Below are 17,115 nucleotides of genomic sequence, written 5' to 3'. Positions count from 1 at the left end.
AAATCTGGCAACCAGTGCTTAACTTTTTCTCCGTGTTGAAGTATGTGGTTTACTGATAGTCTTGAACTTCCAGATATGATGAAAGTGTTCTTCAGTTAAAAGTCGATGATCTCCGACTTGCGTCATCTTATCATATCGTATAAAATGTTTTGAAAAGCGTGAATTTTTTTCATTACTTGTGTTTTACACCTTTTTTTCTTCGAGACACGTGGGTATTTTTTTGTGTTACATCAATAGACAAATAACTGTGAAATTGGAGTATTTTGCCGTGCCTCCACCTCTGACATTTACGAATAAAACATTCCCGAGGTGATATAACTCTGACATCGTTATCAGTGGGTGTGATATCCGATAAGTACCGCTCCATTAATAGAGCTTCAATCTGCATACTTTACCGTGAATAAGACATATTTCTGCGAAATTTGGTTTCTAACAATTTTACGCACTTACACGCAGAATGATGTAAAAAAGAATGGAATTCGCCAATTAATTCTACAGACGACATTATCCTCTAGTAAGCTCCTCGTAAAAAAGATTGATTTGTCTTCGGTTGAAAGGTAGTGAGTAAAATGTTTCCAAGAACATGATTTATGCTGGTTCTTAATCGCCGTTTAGTTAAGAACTAACACGTAGTGTCCTCTTCAGTCTTGCATTCGTCTAACTTTACACATTTGAAAGAAATACCCACACTTGTTTACTCTGGATTGGTTTAACATTTTGGTAAATGTAAGCTCAGAAAAAAAGAGCAATGGGTTGTTGTATGAAATGGAAATTTCCAACTAATTTTAGTAGTATCCCAATAAATTAGGTTACTAACCCAAATGTTGCGATACTACCACCACTAATTCGAAATGGCCATATCATCCAACAAATTTGGGTAGAACCACAATTTTAGGGGATAATCTCTAACACTTTTTCCCCGTGAAACTACGTGGGGCTCTCTTAGAAAAACGGCTGTTTAAGCATCGACTATGACTACATCCTTAGTGTCAATAACTCAATTTTGATTTTACTTGGAATAAGGTCCCGTTTCCTGTGAACAGTCACACTTTTCACAGCATGTATTTCCTCAGTCAGCCAAACTGCAAAACCCGAGGCCACGCGAGCACCCCACCGCAAAACTTTTACGTGAGCTTCACGCGACTCTACGTACTTGACGCCGCAGTGACAATAACTTTCGCGGGACACTCCACTCTGTTCACCGCGGCGGCACTTGTTGGGAGTAATTTGGCTCGGAATCGTCTAAAAATCGTCCGGAATGTCGCCAGCGCTGCTCAATGATGCAGCGTTATTGCCGGCGGAAGTTTATGGGTCGCCGGGAGCAGCCCCCATCCGTCTTCGTTAGGTCGCTCAGGTTTCCCGCCCTGACTTACTATCGATCCCGCGGGCCGTATTCCTCATCGCACAACTGCATCCCCGCTAAATATTTTATTAATATCGCCGACTTGTATCTGTTTTATTCCGAACAAACGTGTTTCTAAAAGGGATTATGTCCACCCTCAGATGCACCCTTAACTACATGATAGGTTAGTGTTTTAGGGCTCGTTTTAAAAATGGACATACGCCTTTTTAGAAGCGGGTTGGGTTGCGGTTTTTACCACCCCTTCGCGGAGACCGGAAAAAAGCAGGGACGCGCCTAATTTATAGCGCAAATCCGCGAGCGAGGTTCCCGGCTCGTCGTCCCTTTTTTCGGATATTGCTTTTAAATGAAATGATTAGAATTTATCGGGCGTCGGAATCTTTTAACTTATTGCCTGTTGCGCTGCGCGCACCCTCGACGTGAGTGTGGTCTTCGCGTGCTTGGCGGGGTGCATACCTTCCGGTTTGAAGGTGGATACGATCGCGGGTCCTTGAGAATGTGCATTTGTATACGCGGTGCCCGAGTGGAATAAGAGGCGACTTGGAATTAAATGAACGTATTAATGAATCAAATCAAAAGGATGTGATAGGGTTTGCGTATGCCTCCTACCATAATTTGATTTCATTTACTTATATACCCAGTTTATTGCACCACAAATACTAGTAAGTCTAGGTCAATAGAATTACACTGATTTCGGACTTGACGTTTGGTAGCAGAATTTTTGGAGGTGTTCATTGCTGTGTTTAAAGCACCGCATGCAGGGAGGTGAATTGCACGCAAACAAAATATGGCAAGGAAGCAACTTACAACTATGAAACGGAATGGCTAATTGCGTTCTTGGAAAGAATCTTGCTTACCTGGAACAAAAAAGAGGGGATTTCATTAGAAACATGTCAACTTAAACGGAATTTGGGAGGATAGAGTAGAACACATTACCATCCCTCCACTATTTCTCCGTATGAACAACTTGCACATCTACAACATGAACATGCTCAATATCGATCAAAGTATTTTTGGTTCAGTGAGCTGAAGCGGCCGCTTTGCCCCTACTGAGAGTCTAGTCTTTTGAACAGAAAATCACCTCATTGAAAAAGAAGTCCGGTCGTATGAACCGTACGTTTGGTGTCCCGGGAAACTTTGAGATTGCAAAATCTTAACGATCTTGTGATCCTAGGATTGCAAGCTCGTGTGCACTGTTTGGAAATGGTGTACACCAGGACCGGGGTAGGTTCGGCAAAATACAACCTACCTGCGACTTGAGCACGCACTGTGGTATACGCGTAATGCATGAAGTATCCTGCAGACTTGAAAGGCGACGTCTTGCGCGCACCTCGCTGTACGCGCGATGCATGAAGTATCCTGCGGTCTTGTAAGGAGCCAATATGCGTTCCGCGTCGTGCGCGCTAGACCCGCGCCGGCTGCACTGTGTTGACGGGCTTATTCAAACTTGCGGCGTCACCGATATTCAACTTATGGTTTTGATGTTTTTGTACAGTTTATTAGATTATTTTCATTTCAAATGATAAAACATTATATGAAACCCAACCAATTTTCTTCTCCTTATTTACACATTTTCACGATGTAATTTTAAATAGCAGCATGCAAGTGGAACTACTTTTACGCGTAGGCTCCCTCGTTGCTCAGTGATGTATTGGCGATCATTTGGACTACACTTTGCTATTTGGAAACACCATTTCTGGCTCATCTGCAAAAAGACTTGTGTGCTCAAGGAGACTAACGGCACATGCGTTGTTCCAAAATAAAGCCAGAAATTTGGTTCCTAATTGCAGAATGGAGTTAATTTGACCAATGCATTTTTTTGAAGCGAAAAATATGGATTTAACGAAACGGAGGGTATGGACTCGATCGACAGTAGGAACGTGAATCGATCAACATGATTCGATCGATACCGATTCCAACGAAAAATTATTGAAAAAATGGTGTCGAGTTGATCGACATCATCTCAACTATTCGGTTTGTTAAACTGAGCTTTTGGCTCATATGACATAGGACCGAACTTCTTTTACTGGGTCTCTATACCGATGAAGTTCGGTTAACCGAACCGAAATTTCGGATAGAAAACCTTAATAGTTGGGATAATAGGGAACACCGAACGTTCGGTTCAAACGACCAAACTTTTTTTTCGGTGATACCGAACTATTTGGTGCGTATGACTGAGATTTCTATCTTGATGCATATGAACCGAATTTCGGTCCATGGAACCGAAATTCTTCCTGCGTTGCGGCGTTGCGTCCAAGCGCGCGGCGCGCGGCACGAGTGGAAGAACGGAGAATCGAACTAAAAGCAAACTAATTAGAAGAGGCCGGCGTCTCGACTCGGACTCAGTTCGTCGAGCCTCTCGAAAGTGTCAACGACCTGGATTTATTAACACGCCCGGCCCGGAGTCCCGGACTCGGACTCGCCGGACGGATTTACCGGGCACCGGGCCGGACGCTGCGACGGACCCGGGCTCACCGTGCGGTGGAAACAATCAGCCCGCTGATTGACTGATTACTCCGCCTCGTCCGTTTCTTGACCGGTGACGCATCCGATTCCTAGCGATGAGTGTCATCGGTCCCGAAGCGTTGCTTCCTCGCTTCCGCGCTCCGGACCAGGGCCCGGGTTTCCCGGGAAAGTCAAGTGCTGGAAGCGGGAAAGTCAAGTGATGGAGGTGGGAAAGTTTCCATGATATATCATAGATAGTTTCTGGGATATTGCAGGAGGTAGAAGTACAAAAATGCGATCCGCGAATCGCGTGATCGGTGAGGAATTTTTATCTCAAACTACACCAAAAAAATGTTAGAAAAAAAAAAAAAAAAAAAAAAAAAAAAAATCCGACGGTTTATCGATCTTTTTGACTTTTCGGGAGGCGTAACCTGAATTGACCGTCTATGATCACAATATGATCTTAGGGAAAAAATTGCTCAGGGTTATCCCCTTAAATTTTGATACTACTCGAATTTTTTGGATGACATGGGTATTTCCAATTATTTGTGGTAGTAATGCTACTCAATTGGGGTAGTAACGCAACATTTAGGTTCGTAACCGAATATATTGAGTACTACCACGTTAAATTGGAAACGTCCATTTCATCCAACAACCCCTACCTCCTTTTCCCTGATCGATCCCTACTCATTATTCAGGACACTGTTAAGAGTCTCCCATCAAAATCTCGAAATTTGCTTTTCGTATAGAATCGATAAAAATCACTCAACACTGATAATGTTGCCTCCGTGGACTCCGCTCTCTCCTCCCGTGAACGGACACACAAAAGTACTCTAATACTATACGTGAAAGTTGAAATAACCAATGAGAGATCCCTGAATACGGTGCAGATCGGTTCGCAAAAATCTCCGCTTATTGAGAAGTTGCCCCCTCTCTTTGCCGCAGCAATAATAAAGATCCTCTCAACGGTGCTACAGCGTTTAACAGCTCGGGATGAGAATAATTCCTCATTCTTCCCGACATAAAGTCAGCTGTTCAAAAAAAACGCACTTGAGAGAAATTCCCCGACCGCGCGCTTTCCAAGGGATAGTGAAAAGGGCTCGGAGAAAGAGGACAATTTGTTGACAGAATGGGATTCACGAGGCAAAATAGAGCGGGGAAAAGCAATCTGTATTGGATTAAGAAAAGTCAAATATTCCAATAACTTTTTATGTTGGTTTTCTAAATCTCTTACATTTTTTGCATTTTTTATTGGGACGGAAAGGACTGCGCATTGTGTTAGGGATTATTAGATGTTCACCCCTTCGCGACGATGGTGGAGGGCCGATCGTTGTTCCCTTGGCTCGAGCGCGAAGCCCGGAATCGATTTCCGGGACGAATACACTCCTGAATCAACCGTAAAAACATCGGATTTACGGAGGATTGTGATTGGATTTATGTTGTTTTTGTTGGCGGGGTGGAATTCCTTGGCCGAACGACCGGGTTCATTAAACGTCAAATTGGGCAGGATTAAAAGGGTGGTGGGTGGCGAAATAAAAACCGGTGGAATCGAATGCTCGCGTGGACAAGGAAATTTATTCGATTAAACTTCCAGATAATTAATTTGAATTTATCTGTTTGTTTGAATTAAATTCTCTTTTTTTCTTCAAGTTCGTTCTTTTTTGACGAGAGGACATAATTCCATTCCTACTTTGCAAAACTCACTCAAACAATTCAATTATTTACAAGGATATAATTTGAAAACTACTGTCCAAAATGTTGATCATTTTTACGTTCAATCAGAAGAAAAATCAGTGAAATATCCAGTTAGCAAGGCCAAACGGTTCCCTTGTAAAGATACGATTTGAAAGCAAAAATTTGGCAATGCTGAAATGAAATTGCGTTCTTTTGACTAGGAAAGGATAAATGTTTCATGTTAAGGCTCCCATGAAAATACACTGCAGTGTTACTACCGCTCCTACTTGTTTTTTCTTAGCTCACAACTTTTCCTAAATTAAAATAGGGTTCTAATTCCTTTGCCATTTCAAAATCACAAAATCTTACCATAGGGATGGGGATGGGTAAGTTACATACATAGTGTGACTGTGTGGTTGAGAGGACTACATGATTTTCAATTTTCAATCGTGGTGTCGAAAATAGAAAAAAAGATAAAAATATCAAACCCTCGTAATTTTGAGGAGGAGACAGTATAACTAAAAACACTTGGTGCATTACTACATTGCAAATTTTTTGATGTTTTTACAATTATTTTATGTTTCAACGTTGTCTCAGCAATGTTTCTCTATGTTTGAGAGGAAAAAGAGAAAGCATAGAAAAGATATATTCAAAATGTTGGCATATTTTCATTTTGAAACTGATGTCCTGTTAAATTGAGAATGATAACTGTTTTTAGTTCATTGTGATTCCCTGTTGAAAGTCACATCATTTGGAAAAGTCCTGATTTGTTAGGCATGAAATCCAAACAAAGTCAGTGCTTCTTCGAACACGGTGAGATAAATAGTTGACAGCAAAAATGATCACGAATGAACTATTTTCGGAAGAAAATGTAAAGGATCAACAACGGTCGATTTGTTGATTAATTTTTCAAGAGCCTTGCACCCAGCATTTTCAAATCACGAGACTAAAAGTACACAATTTTTCACCATAGCTCGCATAAGTCATTTCCCAGTGCAGCCCCATATTCCTTCGTCTCTGCGACTCAGCAACAAATGCGAACATTCATAGCGCCGCATGCAAGTCATCCGAGCAAGTAATTAAAATGCAATTTTCGAGGGCTAACCTCAACTCACCCACCAGGAAATCGACGTCCATCGATATATCCCGGATAAATCATCGACGGGTCGACGATAATTCGATACACTCCTGTCGGGGGAGCAATATCTCAATACCACACAAGCCCACCTTTCCCCTCTAATGAAGAAACGAAAAGAGACCCTCTTAATATTGGCGGCAGTGTTGCCGTCCCACACATAATTAACCATATTCCCCCGTTATAAATTCGCAATTCCGCGAGTGTTTTGGCAACGTGGAGGAGTGGGTGGGTGTGCACTGCACTGCATTGCGCTGTCGCGCATGCGCGTGCGTGAGCGACGGTGCGCGCAAAAACCGCGTATCATTATACGATTTCAATATGGAGTTACGTTGTTGTTGATTAGCATGGGAGAGCTCTATTATAATATCCAATTTACACTGACGAGATATTGATAACTCTGCCTCGAAGCGCAGTTCCCAAGGCCCCGGAGCGTAGAAAGCGGCGCGGGGCGGGAGGGGGTGCATGAGAACATTATCAGAGAGGGCGGGTCGGAAAAATGTAATTTTGATTATTAAGAAAAGGAAAAAAAATCAATAAACTCGTTGCAAAGTGAGGCGAGGCTGACTCGTAAATAAAGGCGCAGGACTAACTTTGGCCGCGGTCGGCGGGTCGGCGGGGTAGGTCGGTTCCCGGTGCATTGCCGATTAATCAAGCGATATTAATTAAATGAAACTTTCGACCAATCACGGTCACCGAAGCCCGCTTCGTTGCCAGGTGGGTTTTCGCGCGGGGTCGGACGCGAATCGTGCGGAGCGTCGCATCGGGTCAAGGAAGTCTGAAACGACCTCGGTCGATCGATTGATATCGATCGGATAAGATCGGATCTAAGTTGAAAGCTCAAATTGGAGCCGGTCCGAAATCAAGTGACTTTACGGCCTGAAAGCATCAGTGTAGGGGACCATTCATAAAAAAAACCGCAACGCTAAATTTCGGAATTTTATTCATAGATACACCGAACTTTGATTCAGTGTGAACACTGAAGTTCTCCGGCACAAGTAACTGAACTTTTCATAAATCGGAACCGAATCGCGGTTCCCTGAACCAACGCTCGGTTACTGCGATCAAAAACTTTTGGAGAACTATGGTTTCAGTGTGATCCGAACTTTTGGTCTCTATGCGAGTACTTCGCCCTAAAAAAGAGACAAAAAAAAAAAAAATAAAATAAAACGAGGAGAAAAACCTATTTACCAGCGGAGGAATTTCGGCCCATCGCCAGACAACACCATGGCCGAGCTGAGGAATAACGCCGTATGAGCCTTTAGACGTTGCCAAATCTCCTTCAACAAATCACGAATTTCCCGGAAAAGCAACTGATTTTCTTCCGATTTTTTGCGAGCTTTTATTCGTAATTTAATTTAAAGTGTCCATAAAAATTTCGAGGATAAAAATTCATACTGTTTTACGAAGATACATATTTTTGAAAGGCAATTTGGCAACATTCGAATTCACTTATGGCGTTTTTCCTCGGCACTCCGCACCAGCACCACCGCGACTGGCGACCGTGAAAATTGTCCCCCGAAAAATTTTCGACTCTTACCCGGTGCTCGGAGGAATTCCTGGAGAACAATAGAGTCTTGATGACGGAGCCCGGGTGAAGGGGGGTGCGGGGGAAAGGGGGTCCAGGATCGAGGATCCGAAGAGCCTGGCGGCCGGAATAATTAGGGACAAATTGGAGGAGGCGCTTTGGTGTGAGTTATGGCCAGCGACTGTGACACCGAGAGTTCCGACTCCAAGACGCTGCGCGGTGCCCGGGAATGCAGATATTATGTCAGGCCGACGGAGCCACGAAGGGGTCAACTCTTAAGAGATGAACAATCGGCGGCATGTTGCCGAGCCGCCTAAAAAAGCTCTTTTTTTTGGCGACCTATATACGGGGACCGGGTTTTCAGGCATCGCGATAGCGATAGTATCTTGCCTGCGCCAAGAAGAGAGCTGAGGGGTTTGGTTGAAGGGCATGTCACTGAAAAAAAAGTTAGGTCATATGAACCAAAGTTCGGTGTTCCACATCATCCCACCTGATTCGGTTTGTCAAATCGAATTTTTTTTTGTCAAACCGAGCTTTTAGTTCGTGTAACCGAACTTAACGGTAAAGCGAAATGACGAACTAAGTTCGGTCGTATGAGCAGAATGTTCGGTTACTCGAACCGAAAGTTCAGTTTGACATACCGAATAGTTAGGATGAAATGGAACACCAACAGGTCGGTTCATGTGACCGAACTTTTTTTCAGTACAGAGAAAAGGCAGTTTTTACCATTTCAAGAAATAGGTGTGCAAAGTTTAAAAACAACATGGAGCCATATGACGGAAAGAATGTTAAAACTCACTTTTTGATGCTAAAAATTGGATTCCAGTTGTGAATTTTTTTAGAATAAATTAATTAAAGACTACTTTTGTTAAAATAATTTATAACTCAATTTTTTTAATAACTGCAGTTGTCACCCGAGCCTCCCCATTAAACTTAGGTTACACTGATTGAACTGCAGTTGATATGGAGATCTTGAGTTTTCGCTCATAAGAACTGAACTTTCAACCCAAAAAAAAGCAAAGATAGCCGTTTTAACTGCACTCCCCCAACAACCAATTACCCGTACTTCACTGCTATTTTGTCAAAAATCATGACAATTTGCAAACTTGCTGCGCTCTCTCGAATTTAGTTTGTGCAGGTGAGACGGATTTTGCATATTCTGCGGATTTAACTGTTTTATTTCACTTTTAAATCGAAGAGGTTTAATTTTGAAGAGGCAAGGATTTCGAGGTGCTCGCATGCGCCGAGACAGGGTATTTCAGAGATCATGTACTTGCCAGAGTATCTGAAGTATTGCAATATTGAGTCACTTTCGACACAAAATTGCGGCTTTCTGCAAGTTTTGGCATTAAAATTTGAAAAGTTTCTAAGGGAAGTAGATTTTAACCGGGAATTGCCGGGGACGGACAAGTTTCGTTTTGGACCTCTGGAGATGATCATATCATCCCGTATACTATTCAACGCAATGCTCATCAGGCATTGTCGGGAGAAAATGATTGCTGTTGTGGCTGTCTTAAAAAAAGTTTTACCCCTGAAATGACCTATGGATCTATGTAGGTTTGGATTATTTGAATTCATCAACTATATCCGATTTGACCGACAATTTTATTATTTTTTTACCAGAATAAAAAGGACAAAAAGGGGAATTTTTATAAACAGTTGGCTGCAGTGGGTGTACGTGAATGAATAGCTTGTTATTATGCAAATCAGCTGGTGGCTCTGCTTGCGCTGAGCTCTGAGACTTGTGACAGTCCCGCCGCAACCTGGCCGCCTGACAAATTTAAGAGCGGCAACTACTTTTTCACGCATGGCTCATCACATCAGGGCTTAAGCATTGCGACTTTGAAAGGCAACGGAAATTCGAGGGGAAGTAATTTTTCGGGTTCGAAACGGGGGCAGAAACTTAAAACCGATACTCGCGAACAGAACTTCCGTCTTGCAAACACGGAAATACAGCAGGAAAAAAGGTCCTAGATGGAAAGGATTAGAAGGAAGCATCAGGGCAGAAAAGACAATATAGAGTGAGAATGAAAAATTCTATGACTTTAACTACCCCTAAGTAAACTCAGACTTTCCCTTAAATTTTCAAAATTATCGACATTTTTTCTTCTGCACTTCGTAATTTTTGCAGAATAGCAATCATTTGAATCTCTTGCAAAAATCAATTTTCAAAGTATAATGGTCTTAAATTTTATACAAGGTTCCTGAAAATTCTTCATTCTGAGATGCGGTGTTGAAGGCTTCCTTTAACCTCGCTTGGACTTAATAAAAACTCTATAAAGGCTCCCTAAGGAAAGGAGGAGTTATACAAGGTGTCAACTGTAATTTCATTTTGGATTTTCCTGATGTTCATAATTAAATGTCCTAATTTTTAATGTGAAATTTCCTGATTTTATTGCGAGTATATTGACACTGGTTTTGTTTTATATAGCGACAAATTTAATGAATTTAATCAAATTTTGTAACTTCGAACGTCGTACTAAACTATGGAGTTAAAAATGCTCGATGCACTCGGAATTTCTTAATCCAGGACCGATTTTCGTGATGGTTTTTCCTGATGACATCCAATTTCTTCATACCTTCCGCTTTTTCTCACCTTTACTTGTGGTAGGTAGACATCCTGAGTGTAAGGAACAACAACTACGGTCCATTGTAATCATTGAAATGGAGAATTTGCACGCAAATTTTTTATTGCTTCATCTGAAAGTACTTAGAGAGCTGATTTCACAATATTTTTTATGATTTTTTTCTGATACGGGAAATAGTATAAAAATATATTTAAAAGTGAGAAAATGCACCGCCTGGCGGCATTTTCTATTTAAACACACATATTTTAGCAGATTGGATCATTTTGTCATATCTTCTCGAATAATCGTTCAATTCATGAACCAAGGGTATCCTCGTGTTCAGTTAATTCAATAGTTTCCACTTAAACACGAAATTCATCAAATTTCAGACACCTGCAAATTCTCCATTCTTTATTTTTCACGAACGTCATAAGCTCTCGGACCCTGAATTTAAACAAATAAATATCGAGTATTCACGTCAGAAACTACTCTCTAGCGTAACTTCGTGAAAGAGGTGCCGCAGGTCAGACAGACGACTTCTACAACATGTCAGACGTTCCATGCGTATGTTTTAGCGCACCTGTACGCCGCAGTGGAGTTACTATCGCCTTGCCTTGCCGCAGCCGGTCGCTGTGAGAAATCACCTCGGTTCCTACAACGAGTGTTCTCGTGCTGCGCTGCATGTTGCTTATGTCCGCCGCTGAGTGGACACTGAGTTACACGCCTTTTACATTTGTTCCGCGCTGTAACGAAAATCGCGGCCGTGCTTCATAAACCCGGCGGCTTGAAATCAGAAACGTCTTATCTGCCGCTGCCTCACTGCACCGGCGGAAAACAGGATTAACAGTAATAAGTTTTCTGGGTCCGATATTTCAGCCGCCGAGTCGGTGGCTTACCTATTAGTCCAGGCAATTGGGCATCAAATAGGGGCTCTTGGGGAAAATTTCCCGGAAAACTTTTTGATGAGTGATTCCTATGTATTTTTAGACGCTGAATCCGAATATCGCATTTGTGTAAAGATCTTTTCGCCGCTAAAGCCGCCATTTTGAAAAAATGGCCTAAAAATGGCCTAAAATCCCAATTTTTGAAAATATCTCGCTTATTTTTGATTTTTTGACCAAAGTAGTTATTTTCAAAAATAAACTACATAAAATTCTAAAGAAAACAAGTTCTTATCAATTTTTTGATATGACTGAAATTTAAGCCGCCAGAGCGCGCTGAAAAAACCGCCGAAATTCGAATTTCGCCAAACTTGCGCTTTTCTCGTGAATAACTTTTCTCGGGGTGACTCTACGTGAAAAATCTTAACTATTAAACTTATAGAGCAACAAATGTAATACTAGGAGTTGCTTTTTTTATTTATCTTAATCCTGGACGCCACTGACAAGTTTTTGAAGTTGGACTGAAAAAAGCTGAACCGAGCATGGACAGGGCTCGCCAGTATCTGCGTAATTACTCTTCTGTGGACTTTTCTAGGGGACTTATTTACGAGTCAGATTGTAAAATTTCATTGGAAGGTGACCCCCCCCCCCCCCCCGAAGACCCCCTAATAATTAAATGTCACAAATTACCCCGCCCCCCCCTCACTCTCGCAATTTCCGCTGTTGGCGCAATTCATTTTAGTGAAAGAAACGTGAATTCAATGATTTCATCGGTGATATTTCGAGTAACATTAATAATCCATCAGGTAATTTCTATAAGTTTTCATGAATAATTGCTCATTTTTGGACGGGAAGAGGGAAAATGGACGGAAAAAAGCTTACTTTAAAGTAGACGGAATGTATGTACATTTGCATAGTTTTTTCAAGTTGCAATAAAAACATTTCACAGTTCTCTTAATTTTCACAAATCAAGCAAGTTTTGAAGAAATTGTACTGTGCATATACAAAGTTAAAAAATGCAAATCAAGTATCTACCGAATTATTCTCTACAGCGCATTGTAGATGGTCTTGGAATTTTCGTTAGATCAGTTTGTGGCACATCTGAGTTCTTGTTTTTTTGATTGGATGTTTCCGGATCAATACGTTGCACTGCTTTGCTTGAGCGCAGTACCCTTGTTGCTGGTTTTTCAATTTCCAGGTCTCTTTCGTCATATTCACTGTCTGCTTCAGATTTTTGATCAGTTGATGACGTAGATGAGCCAGATTCACAATCCTGATTATCATCTTAGAATGTCATAATTTCCGGTTCATCGACGTATCCTTCCTCTTCCTCTCCTTGTAGGGTATGTTCCATTTGAAAATTATCGGAGGATTGATTGCACATCTGACAGAGAATGGTGCATCGTAAGCCATTTTTACGGCACCCACAAGTCTTGCGGCAACCTTTCTTGCATTTGCAGGCAATTAGCTTTAAAATATTTTCGGGAGCTGGTGAATCCAAAGTTGTTATAGGCGTTAGCCCATTTTTGGTGGCTTTCCAGTCCCAATTGCAAGGATCGTTTTTCTCACCCTGCCACTCCTGAACCTGCAAATGAGTTCGGAATGCATGCTCTGCTGCAGCCTTCTCAGTTGGTGGCAAAGACCCAAGATTCTGTTTATTTTCAAAACTTGCTTGATTTGTGAAAATTAAGAGAACTCTGAAATGTTTTTATTGCAACTTGAAAAAACTATGCAAATGTACATACATTCCGTCTACTTTAAAGTAAGCTTTTTTCCGTCCATTTTCCCTCTTCCCGTCCAAAAATGAGCAATTATTCATGAAAACTTATAGAAATTACCTGATGGATTATTAATGTTACTCGAAATATCACCGATGAAATCATTGAATTCACGTTTCTTTCACTAAAATGAATTGCGCCAACAGCGGAAATTGCGAGAGTGAGGGGGGGGCGGGGTAATTTGTGACATTTAATTATTAGGGGGTCTTCGGGGGGGGGGGGGGGTCACCTTCCAATGAAATTTTACAATCTGACTCGTAAATAAGTCCCCTAGAAAAGTCCACAGAAGAGTAATTACGCAGATACTGGCGAGCCCTGTCCATGCTCGGTTCAGCTTTTTTCAGTCCAACTTCAAAAACTTGTCAGTGGCGTCCAGGATTAAGATAAATAAAAAAAGCAACTCCTAGTATTACATTTGTTGCTCTATAAGTTTAATAGTTAAGATTTTTCACGTAGAGTCACCCCGAGAAAAGTTATTCACGAGAAAAGCGCAAGTTTGGCGAAATTCGAATTTCGGCGGTTTTTTCAGCGCGCTCTGGCGGCTTAAATTTCAGTCATATCAAAAAATTGATAAGAACTTGTTTTCTTTAGAATTTTATGTAGTTTATTTTTGAAAATAACTACTTTGGTCAAAAAATCAAAAATAAGCGAGATATTTTCAAAAATTGGGATTTTAGGCCATTTTTAGGCCATTTTTTCAAAATGGCGGCTTTAGCGGCGAAAAGATCTTTACACAAATGCGATATTCGGATTCAGCGTCTAAAAATACATAGGAATCACTCATCAAAAAGTTTTCCGGGAAATTTTCCCCAAGAACTTCCCTATTGCCTGGACTATATCCCTTGTCAGATCTTCTTCCTCTGCGTCCTGAGATGGAAGCAGAGGCAATTTTTCAAGTTGGCAACACTGTCATTCTTCCATTAAAATCCATTGAAAATATAGATTTTTAAGAAGAGTACATAGTTTTACATACTTTAAAATGAAGGAGGAGCTGTGTTGACAACCTTCAAAAGTCGCTCCTGCATGCATGGAAGGGTGGTTCTAACTTATAACTTCATAACCTGTGCTTCGAAAATATGTGTTTTTTAAGCTTCCCGCCTCAAAAACGATATACTGCAGCAAAGGTGAACATTTCGTGAGAGGAGTCGTTCCGTCCAACCCTTGCCCAAAATTATTGTACATAATATTCAACATGGTTGACGCTTCTGCGCGCAAATCGTGAGGAAGCACCATGGCCTTTATCAGCGCAAGAAAAAAGTAAGCATGTCGGTTGATTAGATCCCATCTCGTCACGTGTGTTTTGGCAGGTTGGTGTCGGCTGTGTTAAATATTGAGGAGCATTCTAAACCACAGGGGTTGGATGGAAAAAATATTAAAATTATGGCTTAAAAAACGCACATCTCTTACACAAATTGTGAAGTTAGTAGTGTGAATCAGACTTTTCCGATGAGCTCATACTGATTTTCGAGCCATTTCCTACAAGAAATGACTCTTATTTTTGATTTAGCTGTAATGTGCAACATACCCATTGGTTTGCAATCACAAGATTTGCAAAAATCAGCAGACCAAAGTGCTTAACCTGACATACACCGATTATCATTAGGCGAAGTTTACTTTATTTCTTATGCAAAATATTGCTCACGAATTAACCATGAAAGTAGCGTGAACAGCCTCCGAATGTGACTACTGTCTCACCCGCTTACATTGCTTACACTGAAAAAAAAAGTTCGGTCGTCGAACCATAGTTCGGCGTTCCATATCATTCCCACTGATTCGGTTTGTCAGACCAAATTTTCGATTCGTCAAAGCGAATTATCGGTTTGAGCAACCAAACTTCAGCGGTATAAAGTGAACTAACAAACAAAGTTCGGTCTTATGCACCGAATGTTTGTTTACACGAACCGAAAATTCAGTTTGACAAACCAAGTAATTGGGATGATATGGGACAACAAACTTCCGGTTCCTAGAGCCGAATTTTTTTTTCAGTGTACATTTTCAGAACAGGGTCTCTAAAATATATTGTCTCTGTGCATTCCTGAATGAATCAAAGCCTTGAATTTGAGCTATGACTCACGAGAGACGACTTGGAACGCCGAAAATACCTACTCACGAGTACACAATGACTACGGTCAAGATCGCGGTGTGGTATGAGTATAGCACTTTCACTGGAATCGGTTTCAGGTCCATGAGACACCGCGAGTTTCTGAGTTGTTGAGCCGCCTGTGTTAATCAGTAACTCAAATTCGGAACGCCTCGCTCTGAAAGTGCGAGAAATGTACCGTCACGCCGCAGCAGGCCGATCCACGGGATCATCAGATCCGCGCGTCTTGACCCATTGAAAGAGTGTTTTTTGAGCTCTCGCCTTGAATTTATCTTTTTTTTTTTTTTTTTTTTTTTTTTTTTTTTTTTTTTTTTTAGAAATAATTTACTAAAAAAGATTCTAACTACTCCAAGAACCGTACTCGTATGCCTTATTATACTGGTTAGTGGTTACTTGGCATATCGAACTACATGCTGGATAGATATCCATACATAAGTCGAACAGACCTATTTCAAACGTCAGCTACAGCAAAAAGGAGTTTACAAATGTGTAATGGGTGAGATCGAAATTTTACCCATATTCATGATACTGAGGTCCAGTAGAACCAGGAATTTTGAGTGGAGAAAAGGTTTTCAAAAAAAAGATTTTTTTGAGTATCAGGACGTTCTTCAAAAATAAATCTTTTTTGAGAGACAATTTGGCAACATTCAAATGCTTACGGCGGTTTTCCGTAGCACGGCAGTACTCCCCCTGTGTACGAGAATATGCTCTCCAAGACTCGGGGTCAAGTTCTGACATTGGCCGTGGCGGATTCGGATCGGGTCCAAGCCGCGGCGTGGCGCAACTGAGTGATGAGTTGTCACCATGCGTGCTGCGAATACTCGAAAGACGGTGACAACAACACTGCCATGCTAGGAAGAACAGCGTATGAGACGTCGGACGTTTCGAAGCTCCCTTAAAAAAATCACGAAGTTTCGGGGAAACTTGTGAACGTTCTTCCTCCAAATTTTCAGGGAATTTTGATCGTAATTTGATCTATTATGTCTGAAAATGTTAATAAAAAATATTAAAGACTTTCCTCAAATTTTGGTATTTTTTTAGAGCAAATATGGCAACATTTGGATGTTCATACGCCGTTTTTCCCTGGTCCTGGTCATGGCACACTCCTCGGCAGGAACCTTGCTTGGGGCAGTCGAACATCATGTCCAGCAACTCTAAAAGTGCCTGGGCCTCTTGAAAGGTCCTTTGAAGTCAAAATCACCTTATTAAAAGTTGTTGACAATGCTGCCGTATACGGAAGACAATGATAAGTGCCAGAATGAAGTTTTCGACTATTCAATCTCAATCTACATAATACAACTATTTCAACTTCTGAGTGGCTAACATTGCATATCGACAGATATGAGGGCGCAATCAGTTTCTCTGACGTGATTTCAAAAATAGAACGACAGTCGCGGTTTTAGCAACGCGTCACGTGGAAATTTATAATTTCGGTAGTTCTCTAGTTGAAAGAAACTTATCCGACGTATCTGCTACGAATTTTTCCCTGAATCTGCTCCGAGTTTTTACTCACCATCGTAAGAAATCAAGTCGACTGCGAATGAATTTCATACGCAGCAAACGCTATGAAAAATTTCGCAATCTCAGCAGCATTGCAAGCAACTCATACGCCCTTTTACCGCAAAAGCTCGTAATTACCCAGAATT

The 17,115-nt window shown here is 41.3% G+C and overlaps 1 protein-coding gene across 1 annotated transcript in view; it reads right to left on the bottom strand.

Moving 5' to 3' along the window:
* The window catches only part of trh (PAS domain-containing protein trachealess), a 272,726-nt gene that overhangs the window by 152,110 nt on the left and 103,501 nt on the right, over nt 1–17,115 (bottom strand).

Source organism: Bemisia tabaci, chromosome 5 (genome assembly GCF_918797505.1).
Source record: "Bemisia tabaci chromosome 5, PGI_BMITA_v3".
NCBI classification, from domain to species: domain Eukaryota; kingdom Metazoa; phylum Arthropoda; class Insecta; order Hemiptera; family Aleyrodidae; genus Bemisia; species Bemisia tabaci.
This window is presented reverse-complemented; position numbering and strand designations above follow the sequence as displayed.